The sequence below is a fragment of the Acomys russatus genome, chromosome 28 (assembly GCF_903995435.1).
Source record: "Acomys russatus chromosome 28, mAcoRus1.1, whole genome shotgun sequence".
In the NCBI taxonomy this organism is placed as follows: Eukaryota; Metazoa; Chordata; class Mammalia; order Rodentia; family Muridae; genus Acomys; species Acomys russatus.
In genome coordinates, this window is record NC_067164.1 from 6353651 (window position 1) to 6375024 (window position 21374).

At 37.6% G+C, this 21374-nt stretch overlaps 1 pseudogene; it reads right to left on the bottom strand.

Moving 5' to 3' along the window:
* Positions 1–15931: 15931 nt before the first annotated feature.
* Positions 15932–16778, bottom strand: LOC127210476 (heterogeneous nuclear ribonucleoprotein A/B-like; annotated as a pseudogene).
* Between the last annotated feature and the right edge of the window lie 4596 nt (positions 16779–21374).

Genomic DNA, 21374 nt, shown 5'->3' on the forward strand with positions numbered 1-21374 from the left:
GAGGAAAAAAAAAAAAAAAAAAAAAAAAAAAAGAAAGAAAGAAAGAAAGAAAGAAAAGAAAAGAAAAGAAAAGAGAGGAAGAAAAAAGAAAAAAAACTATGTTTGGTTACCGACATCCACGTGTAATTAATTCAGCTGTCAATATTATTCATTTTGCCCATATCTATGAAATAACTTCATTTCTTGAACTCCAGAAAATGTGTTGTAAAATAGTTAAATTAAGTATGTTCCCACAGTAAGGATCATGGCCCAATGAAATATGTTTATCTGTGTGTCTGGCATGAAAATAAAGTTATCTTCAGATCATCATTTTGTGTTTTTACTGACTAGAGAAATGCGTTCTCAATTTACAACATTTGCTTCCTTTGTATTGTTATGCATTGTTTGGGAAAAAGATGATGTGCTAGTGGTATTGGTTTGTGAGGGAGAAAGAATAGGAAAAAAAAAAACAAAACAGCCAAAATATAAAAGGAAAACGTTCAATAAAATATTTGCAAACCAAACCTAAAAACACATCAAAAATTTTATCCACCATGACCAAGTTGGCGTCATCCTAGGCATGTGGGGGTGCTGGGTGCTTCAATATACAGAACTCTATCAATGTAATCTATCATATAAACAAACTGAAAGAAGAAAAAAAAAAAAAAAAAACATGATCTGCTCCTTAGATACCAAAAAAAGCATTTGACAAAATCCAACAAGTCATGGAAAGATCAGGGATACAAAGCACATACCTATACACAGTAAAGGCAATATACAGCAGGCCTAGGGCCAACATCAAAGCAGACATGGAGAAACCAAAATCAATTCCTCTGAAATCATAGATAAGACAAGGCTGCCCATTCTTTCTGTATCTCTTCGATATAGTATTTAAATTCCTAGCTAGAGCAGTAAGAACACTAAAGGAGACCAGAGACTACAATTTGGAAAGGAAGAAGTTAAAGTATCACTATTCACAGATGATATAATAGTTTATATAAATGATGCAAAAAATTCTGCCAATGAACTCCTACAGCTGATAAATACCTCATCAAAGTGGCTGAATACAAAATCAACTAAAAATATCAGTAGTCTTCATGTATACAAATGACAAATGGGCAGAGAAAGAAAGTAGGGAAACTACATGCTTCATAATACCCACAAATTAAAGTATCTTGGTTTAACTCAAACCAAGGAAGTGAAAGACTTGGAGGTAAAAAACATAAAGTATCTGAAGAAAGAAAATGAAGAAGATATCTGAAGATGGAAAGATCTTCCATGCTCATGGATTGCGAGGATCAACATAGTAAAAATGATCATCTTACCAAAAACAATCTACAGATTCAATGCAATTACCATCAAAATACCTACACAGTTATTTACAGACACTGAAAGATCAATTCTCAACTTCATATGGAAAAACAAAACAAAACAAACAAACAAACAAACAAAAAAACAGAATAGCTAGAATAATCCTGTAGAAAAGATCTGCAGGAATCTCCACCCCTGATTTCAACCTGTACTATAGAGCAATAGTAATAAAAACTGAATGGTACTGGCATAGAAATAGGCTGCTTGAACAATGCAATCGAATCAAAGACTCAGAAATAAACCTACACACCTATGGCCCTTAATTTTTGTCAAAGAAGCCAAATCCACACAGTGGAAAAAAGACAGCATCTTCAAAAATTGGTGCTGGTCTAACTGTATGTCTACATGTAGAAAAATGCAAATTGATCATGTTTATCACTCTGCACAAAACTGAAGTCCAAGTGGATTAATAATGTCAGTATAAAACCAAACATACCAAAAGTGTTAGAAGAAAAATTGGGGAAAGCATTGAGCTCATTGTCATAGAACGCAACTTCCTGAACAGAGCACCATTAGCTCATGCTCAAGGATCAAGAATTAATAAATAGGAGCTCATGAAGCTGAAAAGCATCTGCAAAGCAATGGACACTGTCAAAAGAACAGAACAACAAATACAGAGTTGGAAAATTTCTTCACCAACCGTACATCTGACAGAGGGCTAATATCTAAAATATAGAAAGAACTCAAGAAATTAAACACCATCCAACCAAGTTATCCAATTCAAAGCTAAAGTACAGAACTACACAGACAACTCTCAACAGAGGAATATTGATGGGCCGAGAAACACTTAAAGAAATGCTCAGTGTCTTTAGTCATCAGCGAAATGCAAATCAAAACGACTCTGTGATTCCATCTTACACTTATCAGAATGGCTAAGATCAAAGGCTCAAATGACAGCACATGCTGGCAAGGTTGTGGAGAAAGGAGAACACTCTTGTAGTGCTGGTGAGAGTGCAAACTTGTTCAACCACTCTGGAAAGGAATATGGCATTTTCTCAGAAAATTACAAGAAAAATTGCAAGACCCATCTATACCACTTCTGGGCATATATCTGAAAGATGCTTCACCATACAACAAGGACATTTGCTCAACTGTGTTCATAGCAGCTTTATTTATAATATCCAGAATCTGGAAACAACCTAGATGTCTCTCAACCAAAGAATGGATAAAGAAACTGTGGTACATCTACATAATGGAATACTGTTCAACTATTAAAAACAAGGAAATCTTGAAATTTTCTGGCCAATGGATGGAACTAGAAAAGATCATCCTGAGCGAGATAACCCAGACCCAGAAAGACACAGATGGGATATATTCATTTATAAGTGGCTATTAGCCCAATATAGATGTTTTCTGATGGACTCTACCCAGCAGGGGATTGAGACAGATACCTGCATTTGCAACAGGACTCTGATCAGAGTGCTGAGAGTTGTATGGAAGAGTGGAATGACATAAGCACCCTGAGATGCTAGCTCCCACAGGGAGACGATCAAGGCTGGTTGATCTGGTCTCACGGGGCCTGCACAAACTGATCAACCATGAACAATGCATGCAGAGCCTTGATCCCCTGTTCAAATGTAGCCAATGGTCAGCTTATTCTCCAAATGAGGTGGGGTGCAGGTAGCAGGAACTAGCTCTGATATAAACTCTGGTATCCCCAATTTGATCACTGCCCCCTTGGAGGGGCAGCCTTGTGGGCACACAGAAGAAGGAAAAGCAGGCTATCCTGATGGAACCTAACAGACTGTGGTCAGCCAGTCGAGGAGGAGGGCACCGCCACCCCTTCACCCATGCCAGAGTTCTAGATGAGTGGAGGAGAACAGAAGAGGGTGGGAGGGTGGGAAAGGGAAGATAAGAGTGAGAGGTAGCAATTGGGATGTAATATGAATAAATCTTAATAAAAATTTTAAAATAGTATTTGAAAAAAATAACTGAAAGGAATCAACTCTTGCCACTTAGGTGATGGAAGGCAGCTAACTGTTCTGTGATGAAAGCGAAGCATTGGCTAAGCTGTTTTTCTATGCTTACATTTTCTTTTATGTTCCTTGTTTCTCTCTCAATGGCGTCCTTGTCGTCTTTTTCTGCTATTTTTTTGATATCATTAGAAACTAACTATTAAAATGCTAGTTTCATGGTTCTTAATCTTTAATCAGGTATAAGAACGAGAGCACATAGATCAGCTACTTTGGAAGTAGAACCAGGGACAAGTGTCCTAACAATTTAAAGATTTGGTTCATTCATGTGTAGGGATAATCATAGTGTCTTTATCATGTTATGATAACTAAGAGAGAGAAAGAGAATGAACTTGAACTCTTAATAAAATCTCAACATTCAATTTAGTGTAGGTGCTTAAAATATTTGATTTAAAAATTCCACAGTATTAACCTGGAGCCACGGTGCATGCCTGTGATCCCAGCACTCTGGGAGGCAGAGGCAGCGGGATCTCTCTGTGAGTTCAAGTCCAGCCTGATCAAAGAGAGTTTTGGACAAAAAGAGTCTAGGACATACAAGCAGATGAGCCTATCTCAAAACACTAAAAACAACAAACAACATAAAACAAACAAACAAAAAATTACACAGTATGAATGTGATTTGAAGTAAAAAACTCCTTTCTTCCCCTGGAATTAAAATGCCTATATCTGATCTACTCATAATGAGTACATTGACATTGGTCTTGATGAGAAATACATTTTATTCTGTGAACATGGTACAGATGGGTAGTTGTACATTCGAGAAAGAAGCTTCTTTGTTCAGAGATATGAGATCTCAAGCCTGGAATGAGAGACAAGCTCTCAATTTCTTAGGCAGATAGGATTTCTGCCCCTCATACTCACGCCCAGTTGAAATAGGATGCTTAGGAATGCTTTGATTTGGAAGATGAAATAGAAAAAAAGAAAAGACTTCAATTTTAATTTATCCTGTCAATTCTTAGATCAAAAGAGGCTTGGATTTGAAATCAATCTTTGATAGCTACATTGCCTAATAATCAACAAATCTTTAACTGTCATGAAAAATGTAAGTTATATTTTCATGTAGTGAAAGTATTAGACATGCCAAATTACCTTCAATATTATGGTTTCCAAATATTAGCGAACCATTCAAATGCATTATACCTAAAACTCAACATTATTTATAAATAGCATAGTTGTCGGTTCACTAAGTATTTTACCAAGGCTAAAAATCCCATCAAGAGTGGAAAGACATTAGATTCCCCTTAAATGTTTTTTCTCTAGATTGTCTATGATTATTTTTAAAGTTCTTTTTAGAGCACTTTTGTGTCTTTGAACACTGAATGGACAGAAATAGCAATAATGTATAATTTTTATGAATCTTGCACATATTAATTGAATTATCCATTCTCATATAAATACATATTAGTTAGTGGCATATAAAATAAGGCAAACATTTAGCATATATATGATTTGGTTGTTAACAGAGCCTTGCACTCTTTGATTCTGGTACTATAAATCTTTACTAGATATCAACTACTTAAGTGAATAACAAAATCTTCAGTAAGATTTCTGTTAAACTGCAAACATGCTATGTTTAAACCCAGAGGGGTAATTGTGACTTTATAGAATTCATTCAGTGAACCTTAAAAATGTACACACAAACACACACACACACACACACACACGCATGCACGCACGCACTCACACACACACACACTATATATATATATATATATATATATATATATATATATATATATATAATTAGGTAAATACTAAGATTACTGGGCTGACTGTATACCTTAAACGAAATTAAACTTTGAATTTAAGTCTTTTTAGACATATTAAATTATTTACCCATGGCATGCACTAGAGAGTCTGGCATCAGGCAAGTTTTAGTATCTGCCCATGTTTGTGTCATCACAATATCATGAGGTGCTGATTCTAAAGTGTGATGACATGGTTGAGAACTCACTGTGGGGACTGTGATGTACCAATTTGTATCTAATTTGTCAATGTCAAAGGTATACATGCTGTATTTAAGGTCTATTGGTTTGGGCACTTGTAATGTATCAGAGATAATACTTCTTTACTGAATAGATTTGGCACATTTCAGTAAGCAGAAACTAAACTAGGCAATGTGGGTAATACAGAAAAATTTAATAAATTCTATATGCTATACATTAAAATATGGTTGTGAGGTTGCTACATATAATTATAAATAATTAATGTAATCTAATATAACATAATATGATATAATATAATATAATATATGTGCATATACTTTTAATTTACACATGTACACACACATATATCAACGTATATATTGGCAGAAAATTTTAAATCATTTAGTTATTCTAGATTTTCCCCCTGAGTATTTTGTTAATATGGGATAAGAATATATTACAAATACCTAAAAATACTAAATTAATTGTGTAAACACTCTAATATGTTGCGAAGATGAAGCCAAGAAGCAATATAGTACAGTTGGAAAATACATGAGTAACCTGTTTTTCCTAATATAAACTCCTAATAAATAGAGCAAACTAAATTTATTATCATGATTACCCTTCAGTCGAATGCAATACTTTGTGTACTGTGTTAAAGTGCTATCACCCTTTTCAAGAGTTGCATAGTCATTGTAAAACACTGTTGTAAGAAGGCCTTGTTTGGCAAGGGATAGTCATTATGTAGTATAGTCAGCTCTGCTGATCTCTGGAAGACATATCCTTTTCTGGCTGAGCAGCCTGCTGGCTACTGATGCAGAAGCCTCCCTGTCAGTTCTCCTGGCTTCATGACAATCTTGCAGCATAGTCTGGCTCAGCAGGCTTCATTTTATCTCCTGCTGGGACTAGAGGCTTCTTGAAAATGTGTCTGGCAATGAATTTTATTTAGTCCTGATGTGGGTGAGTTGCTCTGCAACCCACAATGCATAGCCATCTGCTCATCTGAGGTATCTCCATCTGGGCTCAGTACTGTTTTGTGTCCCCTCTAACTGTAGACACTTGGGTTAGTGTGAGAGTTAACCTGGATGTGGTGACCAGTGACTCAACCGATATGGTTGGGTTTACTTGGGTGGGGAAGCTGACTGAGATTCAGTCTCCTTGGTGTTCTACGGTAGTCACAGAAAGGGATAGCCTGAATTTAGCAGGAGATGTACTGTCTATATTACAGTTACCTATGTTGCCCAAAGCAATTTACCATTGTTTAGCCCCAGTGGGGTAGTAGACACTTGGGCCACATAAGAGTAACTATATAACTTCTGTATTGGTTTTCTCCTCATTAAATATATTCTTAAAGAGAACACCTAAAGGAAAGTTTTCTTTAGAAAAAAATATATAATGACAATTTCATTTCAAGTTTGATTGTTGAAATTAAGATGAGAAATACAAAACAGATGTAGATGGAATACATATTTTTCCAGGTGTTAGCTGTGTATGCCATTGAAAGGGATATTAAGAAACAGTACTGTCTTCCCCTCTGTCCCACTTTCCTGGTAAGTGAAGACTTTCATGGGACATGCCCCTTGGGCTAGTATCCAGATATAAGTGAGTATATACCATTTGAGTCTTTCTGCTTCTGGGTTAACTCACTCATTATGATCATTTATAGTTCAATAGATTTGTCCACAAATTTTGGAAAGTCCTTGTTTTTAATAGCTGAGTAATATTCCCTAGTGTAAATGCACTACAGTTTTTTTTTTTTTTTTGTTTTTGTTTTATCCATTCTTCTACTGAGGCACACTTAGGCTGTTTCCTATTGGGACTCTAGATGAGAGAAGGATGGGAGAATGGGGAAATAGAAGGATCCAGAGGGTCCTAGAAACCTACAAGAAGAACATTATGATGGGCAAATCTGGGCCCAGGGGTCCTGCTCAAACTATGGCACCAGCCAAGGACAATATGTGCAGCAAACTTTGAACCCCTACCCAGATCTAACCAATGGACAGGACATTCTCCATAGATGAGTGGACAGCAGGGACTGACTTTCACACAAACTCTGGTGCCCCACATTTGACCATGTCCTGTGGATGGGGAGGCCTGGCGGCACTCAGGGGAAGGATAGCAGGCTACCAAGAAGAGACTTGAAACCCTATGAGCATGTACAGGGGAAGGAGGTCCCCCTCAGTCACAGTCATAGGGGAGGAAAGTAAGGGGAAAGTGGGAGGGAGGGAGGAACGGGAGGATACAAGGGATGGGATAACAATTGAGATGTAATGTGAATGAATTAATAAAATATATTTTTAAAAAAGTAACAGTACTGTGCCTGAGTATGTTGCTTTGCTGGTGGTTCTGACCTCACCAATCCGATTGGCCAAATAGAGGTCTGCTCAAGAATTTAGTAATTAGTTGAGTGTCTCAGTTATGATTTCTGTGACAAACTACTGTGACCAAAAGCAACTTAGAGAGAAAAGGGCTCATTTAACTTTACATTGGGGACAGTGATGGAGTCTTAATTATGATCTGATGTACAGAAGAGGAAGCCCTGGGGCAAAAATGTTAGGAGATTCATTGAAGCTTATGCCTAGTAAGTGCCTATGCCTTCTATGCTTGGAAACCCATAAAAGGCACTAACCATCCCACATTCCATCTCATTTAATCCATACTCTAAGGTCATGACATGCAGTTTTTCCTAATTAATAGTTAGGAGAATAACTCTGCACAGAGAAGTTGAATAATCATCATCCTGGAACTTCTGTCTCAATTGGTAGATCTAGTGTTCACTGGAGCACACCAGCTTCCTGATCTTTCTTTCTTTCCTTCTTTCTTTTCTTTCTTTCTTTTCTTTCTTTCTTTCTTTCTTTCTTTCTTTCTTTCTTTCTTTCTTTCTTTCTTTCTTTCATGTAGCAGTTTATCAAGTCTTTCATTTAAGGAAGTCAAAACAGGAGCCTGGAGGAAAGAACTGATGCACAGACCATCGAGGAGTACAGCTTACTGGATTTCTCCTCATGGCTTGCTTAACCTGCTTTCTCATAGCAATCAGGGTCTCTAGACTAAGAGTGACATGCACAGTGAGCTTGGCCTTCCCTCACAAATCATCAATAAGAAAATAAATCACAGGGCTTCTCGTGGGCCAATATAGTGTAAAGATTTTTCCAAATGATATTTCAGTTTCATATGACTTTAAACATGTGTTAATTTGACCTAAACCTAGCCAGGAAAATGAAATCTGGCATCACATCTTAATCTTGATCATCAAAATTACTTCATGGTGAATAAGAAATCATATTTATAATTAGACGCTAACTTTATCATTTTAATCTTAGATATTTCTTATGAAAATTAGGAGCAATATGTTGTTTTGTCTGAAGTTTATTAACTCTTTATCTTGTTGATGAACAACAATGAACGATTGATATACTGTTCACCTCCAGGTAGTTAGATACAGCTCAAATCTCACCGGATAGTGGCATAGTCCCACACAAGATTGGTCCTGATTTTTGGAGACTTGAGTCAGTGTAACTTCTGACCAGATCACTAAAACTGTGTATTTCTAGTACCTGTTCATCTTTGGTAACTGTAAGAATGATTAAACAAGACACAGAAACTAACAATTGTACTTTTATAATGGGTAAAAAGATACAAACTGTTAACAGGTAAAGGGAGAGATGTATAGAGTAAGGCTGGAAGAAGCCCAAACACAATAGTTTCGGCTCTCCTACAGTTATAAACTCTTGTAGAGCTATTACCATCTGACTTTTAGAAAATATTGTGAACTAAGGAGTGTTCAATAAATTTTCAGTGTCCAAAGCCTTTGTTGGGGTTTAACTAAAAGATTCTTGCTTGAGTGTCTGACTTTTATTTTCCAGATGTTCTTAGAGTTTTAAGAGAAATAGAAAACTATAGTTGTATTTTTCACAGTCACATAACATCTTCATGAAGTGTACTCCCTGTTGTCAAAAATATCAGGTGGACAGAAACAACCTTGACTGTGGACAGGACATTTCAGTAGCTTAATTATCACTTCTAGTTGTCCTAAGTGAATGGCACATCTCTATTTGGATAAGATGCTGTTTTATTGCTGCTTTGATGTGGGGGTTGTTTTTGCTGTTTGCTTGTTTGTTATACTGCAGGATTCTTGATAAATGCAGGGACTTACAGGCAAGCTTGGGCATTACCACAGAGTTCTTCATGTGTAAACACACTTAAACTAAAACACAATTTTGCCTTTGCCTTACAGTGTCTGTTAAGCTTCTGGTTACTATAAATGTTTCTCCTTTTACTTCTCTGAGAAAAATATTTGCCCACTGTATTATTTCAACAATTCCATTTTATTAGTCTACTGATGTATTTGTAGTATCCACTCAATTTCAGTTATTGCTGGTCAATATTGCTAAACACCAACAGCTTTAAAATAGTCTACTATGCTTTATGAATATAGGTTTAGTCATAACTGTTTACTACCTGATGACAGAGATGAAAAGTTTTCAGTTTTTATTATGGAAGTCTTCTAGACTTCCATAAGTCTATGTATGTCTCATATTACTAGAAATTCATATTGACTTGTGTAACTATGAGTAGAATCCGTATTTTTTGGAAAAGGACACCATGATAGCCTATAAAAAGCATTGAGGTTACAATTCTAAAATAGAATAGATCGTTCAAATTAAATAAATTATTATAGTGGCTAGTAATTCTAACAAAATGGAAATTCAATAGGTAACAAAAAATCTATCACTGCCATCCCAGATATGACACTACAGCCTTTTGATGGAACAACAAGGACATTTCAAATAAAATCAATAACTTCTAGTACTGTCTTATTCTCATTTTCCTGATGCATTCTTCATGTAATGGGTATTTTAGCTCTAGTGTAGCCCGTTTTCAATCTATTTAGGTAAGTCTGGATATAGTGAAGCACAAAGCCACCTGAGTGTATTTGAAAAAAAGATTTATACACCTCAAAACTAGAGGTATGGGAACTCAATGGAAGGTTTGTCTCCAGACTCCAGCCCTGTGAGAAACCTGCTATAGGTAGAAATGGAAAGAATTTGCTTCATGGAATCTTAAGTTGTTTGTAGAGTAAGAAGTCATGGTAGTGGAGAGTGGGGTCTGACTTTCACATGAACTCTGGTGCCTCATATTTGACTGTGTCCTCTGGAGGGGGAGACCTGGTGGCACTCAGAGGAAGGACAGCAGGTTGCCAAGAAGAGACTTGATACCCTATGAGCATATACAGGGGGAGGTAATCCCCATCAGGAACAGTCATAGGGGAGGGGAATAATGGGAAAATGGGAGGGAGGGAAGAATGGGAGGATACAAGGGATGAAGAGATGGGATAACTATTGAGATGTAACAAGAATAAATTAAAAATAATTAATTAAAAGAAAAAGAAGTCATGGTGCAGGTAATGGTGTGTGACTTGATGATGGCCAGACGCAGATGATTTCCTTGTTTTGTGGAGATGCAGTGTGGATTCTTGACAGCAAGATTATATTGCAGCTTCAAGGCACTGGGGAATTGCATCAACAACTCAATGGCATTTGCAGGAAGGGAGCTTGAGGATGAGTTAATGGAAGATGTCAGAATTGACTGGGAAGTGGCCCATGCTTTGGGTGTTAGAGAAAAAGTTTCCTCTTCTCTAGTGCAGGTGATGCCTTGGGCTCTGAGGCAGTAGGAAATTTCCATTTCACAAAAGTGTGGATTATTTGCCCTCATGTTTTGTTTCTTTTCTCTCTTTTCTTCTCTCTCTCTCTCTCTCTCTCTCTCTCTCTCTCTCTCTCTCTCTCTCTCTGTTTTTATTTCTCTTTTTCCTTTCCTCTCCATCTCTCTCTCCCTCTGGCCTGCCTGCCCATCCAGGGGCCCACCCATCTGTCCTTTTGTCTGTCTGTCTGTCTGTCTTTCTGCAACAGCACAAAGGACAGAGAGCAGTGCTAGGCTAGAGGCCCATTCTTATAGCAATGAAGAATTGTTTCTATATTCATGGACCAAGGAAAGGGATCCTGGTACAGCTGCTTCTATGTTCATATACTGAGGCAAATGGCCCAATGCACGTTGTCAGTATCAGGGACATAACTTCTACATAGAATACTTTAGGACAAATGGAAAAAGGAGGATGGAGAAAACGTGTAAACTGGATTACATACTGAAAGCAAAACAATATACCAGGTCCCCTTGGAGTTAATAGTACCTGTTCGAGAATCCTCTCTTTTTCTTTTTTTTATTATGTTTCTTTTTTAAACATATACATTATTACACATGCATAAAATAAATTACATACAGCAGGAAGAACAGCAGGTATTATGTAAATTATATAAATGTTACACTCATAGTGACTTGGCTATTTGTGTTTGGCAAATTTGAAGAAAACGTCTTTTCTGTCTTGTTGGGTCTAAATTTCTGAATGAAAATCAATATCTATCAATCTCATCTCTATTAACTTGAAGCATCTATCTTGATGTAAAAATATCTTAACTCCTAAGCAACTAAGGTTACTTGTAAGACTAAACTATCTGGTCTTCAACCCCATTAGAGACTTGAGAAGGAAGAAAACTAAAAAACCGGAGTGAACCGGAAGTGCAGGTTAGCAGCTTCTAAAATGAAAAAAAAAAAAAAAAATGACTAAGACAATTTATGGCCTGAACAGTCATTCAACACTCTCTATAATGTTGGAGCATCATCTTCAGCCTTCTCTCCCAATATATCTGCAGACGTATTTGCGCGGCAGGAACTACTGAGAACTTGCTTACCCTGTTTTGGCAGAGTTTCAGTGTTGACTCTGCCTGCATCTAAGCTTGCCCATTTTTTGGCAGAATTCTGTCTGTGGCAGAAACTAGGATAGTTTGCCCAGTGGCTTGTTTGCTGCAATTGAAGCCAACTCCATAAGGAGGTTCTTTGATGCTCATCATCTTCTTGGAGATAGGGTGGGCGTTGCCAGGAGTTGTCTTGTCAAAAAATCTTTAGAATAATAAAAACATCTTTTAATGCCATATTCTGTAGGTCTCCAAGGCCTTTGAAGACCTTATTTAGCTATTTTACTTTTATATCTAGAATCATATCTATCTGTTAGACCTAGGATATACATTCTTGTGATAAAATTAGACTAATTTTTGACATGACCATGATTTGTTCAACTAACAATTAGCTAGTATTACTAAGTTATCTTAAATAGGCTGCAGCACCACTTTTAAGGTATTGGAAATAAATCTTGTATTATAATTGAGTTGGATGGGTATAATACCTCATCATAGAGTGGATATATATTATATATGTGTGTGTGTGTGTGTGTGTGTGTGTGTGTGTGTGTGTGTGTGTGTGTGTGTGTGCAGAATAATATTAGATATGAATTCTATACAAATGTATCAAAATTACACTTATTTTGCTTCAGTATACAAAATTCTATACCAGTGAATTAAAAATAACCTTATTTGTGAGTAACAGTAAGGCCTTGAGTTGAGGAGTAGATTCAATAACCTACCTTTTGTTCTATCATCCCTCTATATTTCTATATCCCCCTTTCTTTCTTTCCAGCTCCTATCTCCTTACCTATGAAAGAAAGATAAAGAAAAGAGTGATGTCCCTGAGTCCAACCTAGCTTTCTTTCTGTATAACCCAATAATAACTTATAATCACCTCCCGATGAAAACAAGCATCTGTGCATGAAGAGAGCAAGATGAACCCTACCCAAGCCCCTTGGAGGGAATGGGATATTGTTCTCTTAAGGCTTCTTCAGGCTGATTTAGGGTGAACAATACCATTGAAGACCCCCCTAAATTGGGGAAAATGGTCAAGCAAGCCAGGGATAGCATTTGTGGTCCATTTCCTAAATCTTGAGAAGTTCCAGGCTTAATAGGATTCCTGTGTAGGACAGTCTGAAATGCTGGATCAACTGGGATCAGAAGCTTCCTACAACAGTGTCCTGGAAGCTGTCCTGTTCTGATGGGTAACAGCAACTGAGGCACCTGGGAGTGGAACATGGAGGATGCAGGATGTCAGCATCCAGCTTGCTGAGAGGAATGAACCCTGTCAGGTCTGATCCAGCATCAGTGTCACACACACATACACACACACACACACACACACACACACACACACTTTTTTTGAGGCAGGTTTCTCTGTGTAGCCTTGCATTTCCTGGACCTTGCTCTGTAGACCAGGCTGGCCTCGAAATCAGAGATCCACCTGCCTCTGCCTCCCAAGTACCAGGATTAAAGGTGTGTGCCACAACTCTGTGGCCTAGAGCACTTTCTTATTCAAAAGACTATAATGTTTGAAGTTTTGAGCTATCTTCTTACTTTTTAATTAAAAGTATACATTTATTTGTGTTATTTTATATGCATGATAATTTCTGTTTGAATGTCTGTACATGTATGCCTGGTACCTGTAGAGGCCAAAAAGAGTTTGTATGCCCTGGAGAAGGTATTATGGATGGTTGTGAGCATATACATACATACATATATATATATATATATATATATATATATATATATATGTATGTATATACTCTAGAAATTCAACGCAGATCATCTGCAGGAGTGACAAGTGCCCAAACCACTGGACCCTGACTGAATTACTTAATGAATGGAGAATAAAGAACCCATCAGCCAAGCTGGTGTCACAGGGTAGTAAAATGCTTCAGAAACAGAGGATGGAACCCTGGTTGATAACTCTGTAACAGAGATGGCTACGTTTGGTAGTTGTAATCCTTGACGTAATTACTCTCATTGATAAGGATGTGGAGGTCCTACCTCATGTGGTATGGAGAAAGAGATAAGAAAGAATAAGGAGGGATCTAGTCTTAAGGTCTTCCTACTTTAGTGACCCTAACAGTGAAATCTACTTTCTAATTTCTAGTGTCTGTGACATTATACAGGCACAGAGTGCTATTTGGCTCATTGCTATCGCCAGTCTATACCTTTCCGGGTTTCTTTAATTTCCTCTCTCTCTATATGCTTAGGAACCCACATATAACATTGCCTTGGGAGATTATTGTGTTTCCCGAAGCAAAGACAAGACAAGGCATGCAAGGAAGGAAGCTTTTGAATCTTGAACTTTCTCTCTGCTTCTCACAGCGACCGCTCAGAGTGAACTCTCAGTAGAGAGGCAGTGGGGGTGCGCCGTGAAGTTCGGTTCTGGGCTTAAGCTGGAGGGACTGGGAAGGAAAGTTTTTGTAAACAAGTAGAAGGTGGTAGGCCAAGCATCACAATCGAGAAGACTTGCAGTAAGAACTTGGTAAAATCACCATAAATGATTTCTTACAATTCTACATAGAATTACTGCATGCTTGCCATCCTAACCCTGCTACTCAGCCCCAGAGTTTAGAGTCACTGTTAGTGTTGTATTAGACATTCAAGACAAAAGCAAGAAACAGTTATTATTTTGACCATGTGTTCATTTTCTGCATCTTTAAAGTTGAGAAACATTGTGATATAAATGTATGAGCTGGCATATTTCATACTATATTCACACAAGCTTTCACGCTAAAGTCCAATTGAACAGCCTGTCGAGAGCTATATAGACAGAGTGATACTCTTTTCCTGAAACGAACATATCTTTCTACCTAGAACATGTGTATATTGTCAATATGTGACCTTAAGGAGTTAACAAAACTCAAGATGAACACAATCATTATATATTACTTGGATGGGACCAATAATGACGTGTCATTAAAAACAGAACTTTCCCAAGATGGCTGTTATTATGAGGACACTGACAATGAAAACATGTTTTTAAAGAGTACAATGTTCTTTTTTTTTTTTTTTTTGAAAACAGAGGAGGTAACCCAGGAAACAAGACCTGGATGGTGTCAAAATGTGGCTAAAGGACCAGGAAGTTGGCTCACTAGTTAACGGTGCCTGTTTCCAAGCCTGATGAGATTTTTGTTTCACCTCAGAAACCCACATGTTGGAATTAAAAAACTCCAGTACCAGATATTTTTCTCTGACCTCCACATACACAGTGTTGCACATGGGTATCCCTATACCTACACAGATACAGTTCAAGTGTGTAAGTGTTCAAAAAGTTTCAAGGTGACACATTTGAAGGAACAGATTATCTCTCATCTTATAAAAAGAAAAAGTGTTTTTCCATTCACTCAATTTGATTGCAATTAGTAGAATTCTTGCCTTAAAATTAATGCAACCATCTAAGATAGTAAAGAAACATTTTTGTCATAATGTATTATAGACGCATGAATAAATTAATATGTCAACCAATTTATAGAATATATTCAATTCTTTTTGGGGTGGTTAATTTTTATTTTAAAAGCTTGGATGGCAAAATCAGGACATGTGTAAAACACCTCGCAATACATTAGATTCCCAAGAGGTACCAAAAAGTACAGTAAAATTAACACTTCCATTACTGGAAATGTATGACATAAATAATATAAAATTAAAAGGTGAAAAGGACGACACTGGTTTCCTAAGATACAGTTCATTCTTTACAACCTGGGTTCACAGGTCCAGGCTGCAGAGTGGCAGCAGGAAGCCGACCCTCCGATCTTGAACAGTGTAACCTGGTAATAAAATCAGCCCCCTAAGTACCGCTTTGGCCTCTGAGATGCCAAACACTGCCTACAAACAACTAAGAGCTCTGGAATAGTAAACAGGAGAGTGATTTCCAGGGTAAATTTTAAGTAAGATGCACATGGGACAGACCATAAAAGTTTGCCAACTTAAATTTGGTACATAATTGTGTTTACTCCGAGTCCAAACAAAGCGTGTGCGGTCAGTCGGCCGTCTCCTGCTGCCTCAGTATGGCTTGCAGTTACTCTGATGGCCACCGCGTCGCTGGCTCTTCCCGTAATTTGTACTACCCTGACCTCCACTGCCTCGATTCCCTTGATTATGGTTTCCTCTGCCCCCAGAACTATACTGCTGTTGCTGATACACTTCTTTGGGCTGGGCAACCTTGATTTCACACTTGCTTCCACTGACAGTATGAAATTTTTTCTCCAGAACTTTCTTTACAGGGTCTTCCTCTTTAAATGTAATAAAAACAAAACCCCGTCTTTTGTTCAACTTGAGATCTATCGGAAACTCAATAGCCTCAATCTCCCCAAACTGGGCAAAGTACTCTCTGATCTTCTCCTCCATGGCTTCAGGATTCAGACCTCCCACAAAGATTTTCTTCATAGGATCCTTTTTCATAGCCTTAGGCTTTTTAGGATCGATGACATGACCATCCAACCTGCGCTCTTTCTGCCCTAAGACCTTCTCCACCCTGGAAGAATCCTTGAAGAGACTAAACTCTTGATCATCCAGTGTTCAGATCCATTTTTATTATACAGTCAACGACTTCTCCAAACTTAGTAAAATAATCTTTTAAATCTTTTTTTGCTGGTATCCCAGCTCAGACCACCAAGGAACCTTTTTCCCGCTTCCTCCTCAGTTCTTGCTGGCGTTGATCTGGTCGCCTTAGGCGCCATTCTAGTTCCCGCTTGGGGGTGCAGTGGTCCCGCCCCCAGATGCAGCTGGGGTTGCGGGGTCGCTGCCCCAGCGCTAGGCTCGACCGGGGAGGGGGTCTTCGTGTCCATTCTTGGTGGCTCCCTAGGTTTCCATGGGCTGCTCCTCAGCAGTATCCGGAAAGGTGGGCCAGGCCGCAGAGGCTCCTCGCAGGGAGGCCCTACTCGCCTGGGAAGGCGACAAGGCCTTGGCCGTGTTCACACTCGCCCCCCTGCCCCTGCCCCCGGGATCCTTAGCATCCACCCACGCTGTAGCTCCGCTTGGCCGCCTCGGTACTCTGCTGATAGACCAGACCTGAGCTCTGTCTCGCGCGGTGCCACCGCCTCATATATTTAATTCTTAATTGAGGAAAACTTGTATTAACTTTTATTTTTAGGTGGAAGAATTATTTTTTTTTCAAATAATGCCCAAGCTTTGAATATGTGTATATACAAAACAAGAGTGTTTATACGTACATTCTTGTGTTCATGAATCCATTTATGCACAACATTAAAGACTTTCTCTATGTTCTCTCATTTAGTAAACACTTAACACTGTCTCGGGTAGCAATTAGTGCACCCTCTTCCAGGTGAAGAAACTGACATTTTAATAGGTTGATGATTTATTTAAGATTCTTTGCTTAGTAACCTAGGTAAGTGTAAAACAGTGACTGGTTAGGTTTGTTTGACTGCAAACTCTTCTCATGTTCTGTGCAATCAGAGAATGAATTGAAAACTAAGCCTCTTATGTGGAATGCTGTGGTTCAAAGCTCCTATTTAAAGTGAAGGAGTATAAACAACTGAGTATAGCATGAACTGAAAAAAAAATTAATGATATGAAAACAAGAACCTCTATTGAAAGGTGACTTTTCTAAGCCGCCAAATTTTATCATACCCATAACCTTTTTTCCCTAAAAGACCTTAACAGGACATTAACTTTAACTTTAAAATTAACAAATTCCTTTTTTCCCCATTTGAAACAGTAAAATTATCAATATGCTTATTTTTGATGTATTTTTAAAAAATTACATCATTGAGAATTTCATACTAGGTGTTTTGATTCTAATCCCTGCAAACCATACACTTTCAGGTCCACAGATTTCCCATGCACTCAAGGTGGAGTAGTTTTTCCATATCAAGGCCAATTTGTGCTGTCCATATATTATCATAAGTGTAGTTTTCCTCTACAGCATGCTTGACTCACTAGTTGCTACACTCTTGGAGAACTCTGTCTCTATCTCTCTTAGCAGTTAACAAATGCTAGTTGCTCTACAGCTAGTGATTGCAATGCTTATATTTAGTATGAGTTTAGTAGGAGTTCAGCTTTCATAGGTTTTGTACATGCTGCCACAATCACTGTGAGCTCATGTGAGTTTAGATTCTCTCTTGTGTCCCAGAAGATACTGTTCCATTGTAGTAATATACCAATTCTGGCTCTCACATTCTTTCTATCCCCTTCTTCTGCAAAGATTTCTGAGCCTTTAGAGGAGGATGTTTATATATATATATATATATATATATATATATATATATATATATATATGTGTGTGTGTGTGTGTGTGTGTGTGTGTGTGTGTGTGTGTTTCATGTATATATAAATAACTGCCCTTTAAGCTGAGCATTCTGCAGTCTCTTATTTTCTGTGCCTTGGCCAACTGTGGCTCCCTGAGTTAGTCACTATTTCCTGTAAATAGAAGCTTCTATTACAGATTGATACACTAATCTGTAACTATAGAGATAACTTATTGGAAGCTGACTTAGTACTATGTCCACAACAGTTGAGGATTCTTTTCTAGGTCCTATGACTTCCTGAATCATAGATTCTTGGCTTAACAATGGTTTCAGGTATGGGATTTATCATGTGGAACAGGACTGAAGTTCACCCAGAAAATGCTTGGTTCCTCTGATGAAATTCAAGCCTTTGTTGCACAAACATGGATGTATTACTATACCAATCATTACTGCACTTTGCAGGGTTAGTATCAGTGGAAGGTTTCTGAGTGTTTTTCTTATTTGTTAGCTTACACGGAAACTTCTGTACCATGGAAGCTGGTCACGCAGGGTGAAATGCCAAGGTCATCACAGGCTTGGTTTCTCTATGTTCTATTACTTGATTATGTGTTATTTTTTTTTTTTTTTTTTTTTTTTTTTTTTGTCTGCTTGTTTTTTTTTTTTTTTTTTTTTTTTTTTTATTAATTTATTCTTGTTACATCTCAATGTTTATCCCATCCCTTGTATCCTCCCATTCCTCCCCCCCCCCCCTTTTCCCATTATTCCCCTCCCCTATGACTGTTCCTGAGGGGGATTACGTCCCCCTATATATTCTCATAGGGTATCAAGTCTCTTCTTGGCTACTTGCTGTCCTTCCTCTGAGTGCCACCAGGTCTCCCCCTCCAGGGGACATGGTCAAATGTGAGGCACCAGAGTATGTGAGAAAGTCGTATCACACTCTCCACTCAACTGTGGAGAATATTCTGACCATTGGCTAGATCTGGGAAGGGGTTTAAAGTTTACCTCCTGTATTGTCCTTGGCTGGTGCCTTAGTTTGAGTGGGACCCCTGGGCCCAAATCTCTTAACACAACTCTGGAGGACAGCTAAGTGAACTGGCAAAACCCTTTACTGTGTGGGGCTCTACAATTCATTGACCAACAACTCCAGAAACAACCTATTCTTATTGTTGAGATTTTAATCTGTTAGCCTCTGGTGTCAAGTCCAGGCATTATTGCTCTGGTACATGGTAGTTCAATTTTTGTTCTTTTTTATGTTTATAAGAAAGACACACACACACACACACACACACACACACGGGAGTTTCAGCAGTAGTATAGTTACGTAAGACTTTTTCAATAGCTCCTTAAATTATCTCTCACCACATTTTCCCTTCTATCATACTTTTATCCACTCCAATTTAACCCTTGCTGTTCCATTACTCTGATTAGTTTTTATTGTCAACAATATAACCTACAGACATTTGTGGTGAGGGAACTTCATTTAAAGAATTGCTTCAATGGAATTTGTTTCTAACCACACCAATGAGTAATTGTCTTAATTGACAATTGATTTGACAGGGTTCAGGTCACTATGAATACTGCCATCCCTGGCAAGCACTCCTGGACTATGTAAGAAAATTACCAAGTAAGTCAGAAAGAAAGCCAGCAACCATGTACTTCTATGGTTTATACTAGATTTTCTTCTCTGAGTACCATAAATAATGGATTGAATATCTCATAATTATAAGGTGAAATAAACCCTATCATTCACATCTTGCTTTAGGCAAGAATGTTTTATCAAAAAATAGAAAAGCAAAATACACCACTTTTAAAGTAAACTTATTGAATTATCATGGCGGATCCAGGTTAACACACACACACACACACACACACACACACACACACACACACACACACAACCTTCTAATACTCTTGTAGCCATTAGGAAAATATTATGAAATAAATTGCTATAATCAAAGCATGGAGACAGACAGAAATATGAGACATCAAAGTACTCTGCTTCTACATTTAGAAATTCAAAGAATGAGTCATTGTTCTATAAATAAGTCATTTTGAGAATCACCTAGCATTTCAATTGCTCTTATGTGACATAATCTTTTGCTACCATCTATAAGGTTTAAGGCAAAACTATGTTCAGTTTGAGACTTCTGCTGTTAATAAAATAGCATTTCATCAATTCAACAGATCCTACCATTGTTGCATTTGAACCTAAAGAGAGTAGAAATTAAGCCAGTGAAGTGTAGATGATGTCTTCATTTTACTGAAGTATATTAAGGTAGACCAGTTGGTGCTTATGAATGATAAGCATGAGTTAGCTGTCGAACAACATAAGGCTGAATACTCCTTTTCCCATGAGTTACTGTTTCAGCACGCTCTGACATGATTGGGGACTGAGGCCTGAATAAGTTATGAAAAGGATAAAAGAGCCTTTGTCATAAATGTAAAAGGTTTTTCTCCTTTGGGGTTTAATTATAGTTTGCTTCATGAATTCCTTCAAATATTACACTTGGAAATTTGTACTGTAATGATATTATCAGGATCATTGTCAAGGAAAAAATGAGAGTGTTGAGAGGGAAGCACAGGCATTATGATTAAGACAATATGTTCAAATACAGACATATCTCACAGATCTGTGGTTTATTTTTCTTTTAATTTGAGAAACAATACTCGTTGGTGAAGAAAATATTTCAAGAATTTTTAAACATAGGTTAGCAAACCATAAATGGAAGCAAATAATAGCTTTGGAAGAATATTGAGCATTAGGAAATTAAGGTCTCTCTGAGGCATCTCCACTATAGTTGTGCACCACATGAATTGTTCTGTATTGACTTTTTCTGAGTAAGGAATATTGTGTTTCTCATTTTTTTAGGTATATTTGTATATTAAGTTTCATGGTGTTAGCAGAATGTGTGTTTTATCACTATATAACTGAAACTTCTCAGCTCAGGTCCTATAAGTATAGACTGTAATAATTCTTATAATTACAAAGAAGTGATAATAGGTTGGGACAGGTGTATTAATCAGTTCTAAAAGCCCAAAGCTCTAAGTTTATCTTGGGGATTAAGAACATTCCTATAAAAATCATCCTTACTATGGACAGTTTAAACAGTTTGGGTGACATTTAAATGCAATAGAAGTAATTGCTACCATTTTAAACCTGAGTTTAGAGTTTACAAT